Source organism: Calidris pugnax, unplaced genomic scaffold, assembly GCF_001431845.1.
Source record: "Calidris pugnax isolate Ruff unplaced genomic scaffold, ASM143184v1 scaffold56, whole genome shotgun sequence".
NCBI lineage: Eukaryota > Metazoa > Chordata > Aves > Charadriiformes > Scolopacidae > Calidris > Calidris pugnax.
In genome coordinates this window covers 18067706-18074821 of record NW_015090839.1, presented here as the reverse complement: position 1 = coordinate 18074821, position 7116 = coordinate 18067706, and the positions used below count along the sequence as shown (strand labels likewise).

General features: G+C 44.6%; 1 protein-coding gene across 1 annotated transcript in view; it reads right to left on the bottom strand.

Moving 5' to 3' along the window:
* RGS6 (regulator of G-protein signaling 6) overlaps nucleotides 1–433 on the bottom strand; it is a 275931-nt gene extending 275498 nt beyond the window's left edge. Inside the window, exon 1 of the mRNA XM_014941850.1 lies at nucleotides 390–433. The gene's annotated coding sequence lies outside the window, so the exon portion shown is untranslated. The remainder of the gene's footprint in view (nucleotides 1–389) is intronic.
* Between the last annotated feature and the right edge of the window lie 6683 nt (nucleotides 434–7116).

Sequence of the window (7116 nt, the reverse complement as noted above, 5' to 3'; positions counted from 1 at the left end):
CGGGGGCGGTGACAGACCCGGCCCCGGCACCGGCCCCGCCGCAGCAGCGCCCGCTGCGGGCAGCCCGGGCCCACCTTCCCCCGGCCGGCTCCGGGGGAGAAGCCGCTTCCCCGCTTGGAGCCCACCGTGGCCGGTGAGGCGGGGAAACTTCCCGAGGCGCGTTTAAGCCCACCTCGGCCGGAGCTGGCCCTCGGGCCCGGGAGGGCTGTGCCGGGCCCCCGAGGGCCCGCCGGCGTCCCCCGGCTCCAGGGCCGCTCGGGCAGCCCCTCCCGCGGCGGGACCGGAGGCTGCGGGGGCAGCTCCCCGCCACGCAAACGGGGATAAAGCGGGAGATAAGGGGACTGGGAACAGCCCCTGCCCCAGCCCCGCCTGCACCCCACTCCCATTACCTTAGCAACCGCGCCGCCGCCGCCGTCCCCCCCCCGCTTCGCCTCTCCTCAGGGCCGGGGGGGTGCCCGCACCATGGCGTGAGCCGGCGGGCGGGGCCGCCGGGCAGCCCCGCGCCTCTTCCAAAAGCCGGCCCTCGGGCCCGGGAGGGCTGTGCCGGGAAGCGCTGGGCCGGGCCCCCGAGGGCCCGCCGGCCTCCCCCGGCTCCGGGCCAAAATTCTCCGCGTTTCCAAGGTTCGGTGCCCACAGGCCGGACCTGCTTCTGAAGTTGAAACTCTTCCCAGCGAAGCTGCCAGCTCCGCAGGGAAAGGCGCCTTGCCCAACTTACGGAGCCCGTCTTTAAAGCCCCCGAGCAGTGACTGTATTTCCCCCCTTTCCCAACATCCCGGGGATTTACCTCAATCGGACGTTATCAAAAGCAGGTTGTGTTTGGCAAGGCTGCTGACAGACACCGGGAACCACCTTGCGTGGGGATGTCCCATCACCTTATGGCGGTGGCCTGCCCTGGCACGGTGACTTTCTGGTGATGACCAGTACAGGGAACTGCTGCAATAATTCAAACCGTAAACCAAAAATCATTTCTGGTGCAACTCGGCACCGCTCCCCTTTCTGCTGGATCTGTATCTCCATCTTTCTTTACCTTCTTTGGCTACTCCTTCCTTTGTCTTGCGAATGCCAGGTTCCAGGCCAGCAGTTTGCCCGTGCTCACGGCTTATAAAAGATTCTCCATCTACACAGACTCTCCATTTATTTCCTGATTTCTTGTCCAAAGAGTCTGCACTTCTGAAATGTCACAGGATATTTTTTCAATACCTTTTTTTCCAAAATAAAATTAATCTAAGAATATTTCCATTTATATCAAGTTTAAATTCAAACGGCTTATCATTTCCTTCAAATAAACCAAAGCCTGTTACACATTACTTGCCACACAACATTTTCAGGCAAAGGGGGAGGAAAAGGGTGGCTACCTCTGAAATGTAGATATTATTTTTTTCCCGAGATTTTCTCAGCAAAGCATTTCAAATCACTAGTTATATCAAGTTATGCTGGGCTATGACTTCATGTCTTACATCAGCTCTATTCAGGAAAAGCTGTTTCTCCTCTACACTACACAGTCCTTATTCTCCCGGCTGCCTCAAAGGAATGGACGTGCAGTACTTAACAGATCTAAGTGCCTAGATTTATCAGGTTAACTCAGACTAAAATGCAAATTCTATAGAAATGCCATTTTCCAAAATACAGGACTGATAGAGAACACTTCACCTGCATCTTAAAATTGCAATTCAAAGAAATTATGAATAAGGTTCCTGGCAGTGTCTCCAGGCTGAGTATTGCTGTACTACAGGAGCACACCGTGCTGAGGGAGAAAACCCACTGGGGACATCACAGCGAAAGTGACCACTCTGCTTTTTTCAGTCGTGCTCAACAGAAGTTGTAACCACAAAGTACAAATAAAAGCAAAAGGCAAGTGATAAACAAAAACAGTTTAAATGCTATTTCAGTTTTGGATAATATTTAATGTTTTATTTCCACATTTTATACTATAATCTTTGAAATTGATGAAATAAATGAATCTTTGTATAGTGGGCTCTCTTAGGTAACAGCTACTGTTTGCTTGTCCTCTTGGAAATGTTCTTCTATAAAGAAAAACCGCATAGCAGCGTTTTTTAATTTCATGCATTAACTACTGAAACAAATGATACATAATTAAAACCAAAAGAAACCAAGCCAGGGTTTTATTTGCATGGATCCTTACGCTGCGAACAAGGCAGTCAGACTTGGTTCATCACAGAGATCCTTTCTCAGTTTAACCTCTCTCCCAGCGGGAGAGTCCGGCAGTTTGATGAGTGTGATTAGAGATGCAGGAACAGTTCCATTTAGATCAGTGGGACATCTCCAGCTGATGTGGAACTAAGCACATACAGAAATGTTTGCGGAAAAAGGCCTTCCATCTGAAAGGCTTTGTTATACTGGGGAAGAATGAGTGACGAGGGACAGAGTTTTGTTGTCCCCTCTCTCCTGTCCTTTATGATGAAGTCTGAAAGCCAGAAGAGACCACCATGGCCCACACCAGATATAGAACATCACCTGTTGGTAATGATACATCACTAAAACCAAAAGAAGCCAAGTTAGATTTTCATTTTCCCTAACATTTACACTGAAAACATTTGGTGAGCTTTACTTTATCACAGAGGCTGATTTCAATGACAAAACCACACCTTTTAAAAGTTACCCTATCTTTTACCGAAGACTGCAGCAGCAGCCAACTTCTCCCCCCCCCCTAGTAATAATCTCCTGAAGTTGTATTATCCTTATTGCTGTAAAGAGGTCGTTTTATCACCTTTGAAAGATCCAACTTTCAACCGCTGCACACAGGGGCCATGACACTAGAGTTAGACACGCTCACAGGACCTGTGCTGACTCTCTTAATCACAGCTCAACTGTGGGAGGCTTCAGGGCATTTCACCAGCTTCTTCACATGGTGGAGAGAGTCACTGCACAGCATGTTCTCCTCTGATTGTCTGGAAAAAAAAAGATAGGGTAGATATGGTTAACTTCCTGCCAGGAGCATCCTCCTCTCCAGGTGCTTGAATAGAACTCTGAGAAGCAGAAGCCAGCACGGCCATGGTTGTTGCCGTGCTCTGAGGTAGGGCCAGCGCTTTCCTCTCAGTTTGCAAACCAAAAACAATGTTGATCCAATGTTGCCCCATAGCATTTACTTCATAAATATTCAACAGTTGTTAATTACGAGAAAAAACGGAGCTGCTGGCTCGAGGTGGGTGCCAAGACTTTACTAACCCGGTGCTTTCCCCCCACGAAGGCAGTAAAGTGGAGTAAGTGCCTCTGTCTGTCTGAGTGCATGAAAAAGCAAAGAGGTTTTCAGAGTTGTTCAAGGTAGGTTCTATTTTTCATAAAATGTTTAATTTAACAGTGACCTAGTTTTACAACAGCTTTCAGTGTCTTGGCTTTTCTTATCTCCTGTGTCTTAGCCTACATCATTAAAACAACAGAGCAATAGGCTTTACAGACTTTGTTAAAGCAAACTAAATAAGACTTTAGCTGGTGGATTAATTCTTCTCTCCTATTTTGTTTCAGGCACTCGCCATGGCATGGTTTCTTTGTAGTTTTAAGGAGGTTTTAGCACATCTTTTATGTCACATATTGTAGATATTTTTTTTTAAATGTCAGCTCAAAGCCCTTTGCTTATTTCATGGTACATTTTTGAGTATCAGGCTGTAGCAGAATTCCTCAGATTTCTTACAGAAGGATCCTTTGTTTTGTAAACATTCAAGTAACTGTATGGAATCACTGGCCAGATTGACTAGCAAATTTGGAATTTTACAAGCAGTACAGACTCATGCTAGCATTCAGCAGGAGCAAGCTGTGGGGTACTGCTAATTTTGCCTACCTTACTTCACCTGCCTGGAGCTTCAGAAGTAAAAAGTTATTCTCCGTCTTGTCGTTGCAACAAATAACTGGCAGGTCAAGAGATGTTCACTCTTTCTTTTGCTGTGCACTACATACAGTGCTCTCAGCTACCGTTTCATGGTACCCCCTCCCTGATTCCCTGCTTGTCTTTATGAAAGTAGGCTTTAAAAACTACTAATGCTCTATTGTGTGTGCTAAGTTCCACGTGGATTCAGCAGAAAAAGAAGTAATTAAAAAAAACCTGTTGATTTCAGCCATGCAGGTGTAAATTAGGTCTGCGGAAAGATGCCTCTTCCCTCCACCTCCATCTCAGGGACTTGGAGGAAATTTTATCATTGGAGAGTCAAGTATGGGGAGCCTTGCTCCACCGAGTCCTTCCTGCATACACATCCTTCTATGGAGGGAAAGCCAGAGTAGGAGATGCCACCACATCTGCCAGGTTTACAGGAGTTCAAGTGCTTTCTCTACAAGGAGAATTCTCCCATGGGGATCTCTGCCCACAAGAGGCTTTCTTTGATCCACGTTACGTGTGTTGTGCAGAAATTGAATGAGGCTGAAGAACACAGGTGATGTATACTGGCAGCTTCTGAGCCATGAGTTAAACAACATCAAGCCAAACATATACTTCTACATCCACGAGGATCATGCAAGCTAAAAAACCAGACAACTTAATAGGAACCATTCAGAGACAGCGTGTGCCGGGCCTTGCTGAGCTTCACTGAATTCCTCCTTTTGGGCAAAGGGATTTCAGCTGTCTTGGAAAACATGAAATTTGTGTCAGCTCTAATGCTTCTTAAATTTTGCATGACTTCTGACAAACTTCTCAGTGACTTGTTAGCATCAGGAAAAAAAACCCACGGTGGTGAAATTCATGCATGGAGGAACTCATGTCTTGGACATAGGCAAGTCACAAACCTAAAATTATTGAGAATAATTTTTTTTTTTATAAAGCTGGAAATATCAGAAAGGCATTAGTTATGGTCCCTCTGTTCATTTTTACCAATAAAGAACACTATGGAAAAGCAAAATTCACAATCTTTGCAAATACACCTGGGACAGTCTAGAAGACCTTGTTTGCTGGAAGTATTAAACACAGGTTTGTGTAAAAAGCTTTGCCTCACACTGTCTTTTCTGGAGTCCCAAAATGGACCAAAAGCAATACAAACAATCAGCAGGGGACACAGTTTCCTCAATATTCTGGTTCTTGCTCAAGCGTTTTTTTTTCTCTCCTGCCTTGGAAATCACACCCTTGAACAAATCAGAGGACTGGCTGAGTGCGGAGATTGGCAGTCTTGTTCTTTCCTGTCTTCTAAAGGTGGGTCTTTAGAGGGGATGTTAGGTTTTTCTGTCTTTAGCTGGTAGAAATCTGCTTACGATCTCTCCACCACTTCTTTCAGTTCAGCAGAAGATCAATTCCTTAATATCTAACAATGTTTCTTCTTTTCTGTCCTTTAGTCAAGAAGAGTCTTCTGTCCAGACTCCATCAACCTGCTCAGAACTTGTAAAGTTTTAATGGACCAGGTAAGGCCTCCACTTCTGCCACAGTGGGTGTCCAAGCATTATGAAAGCTCACTGGCAGAAATGGGTAAACTTCCCTAATTTCCATGCTTTCTCCAGTCAGACTGTACTGACCGGACTGGAAAAGGTGCACAAGGAATACTTATTCTGAATAAATCACAACATCCTTGGCTATTTTCTTCTGCAATACTGCAGAAGTTTCCTGTGGACTTTTTTCTGTTTGAAATAGGTTTTATGATGATTAATTACATAAGCTGTGATGGGAGCTGCTGTGCAGTGGGAATGAGGAGCCTGAAGTGTGGAGGAAGGCATGAAATGTGTTTAAAAAAACCCTTAAAACTAGCAAAATACAGCATGTGCCTTTCGTAGCCCTGATCATGCTGTTTGTATGCTATATCCCTCTCTCGCTGCTATTTATCTATGTCTTATTAAACTATGCAGTTGTCACAGCAGAAACTATATCATCTTCTGCTTTTGAAAAAGTATTTAACATATGGAAGAAACTGCAAACATCACCATAAAACATGTTTCTTTTCTGTACTTGCATGATTTATAGTACCCACCAGCACAGTTCAAGTATTGAAACGCATGTCTATGTGCTTGTGTATCTATATATATACACTTTGTGTACACACACATTTTTATATATAAAATATTTTCTCTAATAGTTACAAAAAGTTTGTAGGGTGTTGATGATTTGTCTAAATCCCATGGTGCCATTTCTCTCTCTCCGGCTAATTTATGTAGCTAAACATCACAGTGCTTTTTCTGGTTTTGGCAGGGGAGTTTAACATTTGACATTTGCTACTGGTGAATATTCAGATACTCAATTTTGTTACTTTTTTTTTTTTTCTCAATATTAACAGCAGTAAAGCCTGAGCAGTCAAACATTTCTACAATTTGACTAAGAAAAGTCCCTAAAACTCACTTTCAAATTCAAGTGACTATTATTGGATTAATTTTCAGCTATTGTTCCAGCTTGTCTGCTGCTGAGAAAGCACTGCACATGGAGGAGATCTGGCTGAGCAGGGGTCAGTTGTGTAGCACTCACGAGAATGAGTGGGAGGTGGGATGCAGGAGGACTCAAAACCCAGATATTAGCCTAGGAAACCTGATTTTCCTAGGCTCTCACTAGAGACAGTGGGTAGAGACAACTGGAGATTCAAGGCTGGAGCGTAACCTCAGATGCTCAGAAAAGAGCCAGAAAGAATCTTTCTCTGTGCTGAGCACAAGAAGGTGGTAAGAAGGTTTGCCTCACTGGACTGCAGTTCCCTAGCTTTGTGAACCCCTCTTGCCTACAAAGCCAGGAATCCACATGGCAGTTTTGCAAATCTCAGCAGTGTGAAATATGAGATGGATCCCAGGGCTCAGTTCTGGTCTCGTCTTCCACCTCTTCGGCCAGAGGAACTCCACTGGCAGCTCTCTCCTTGAAACACACTCCTTACTTCAACCCTCAGCCTGCTGAGCTGTGGCAATAAAGAGACTGATACAGCTCAATTCAATTAAAACACATTTCAAACTGTTCTGCTCTGTTAAACTAGAACGTGAGAACACCACACTTGCACAATGCATAATTCAAAATAATGCTAGGGCCTATTTTAAAAACCAGGAGTTTAATTTTATTTTTTTTCTCATTAAGAAAGAAACTGCTTCAGATCTGCATCACTATTAACAACTCCACAAATCTTTAAAAGATTAAAATACATGTCATGTCAGGATCTCAAAAGCAATAAACGTCAATGAAACAGTGAGTCCTCAGATCCACTTGCAGGTAAATAACTA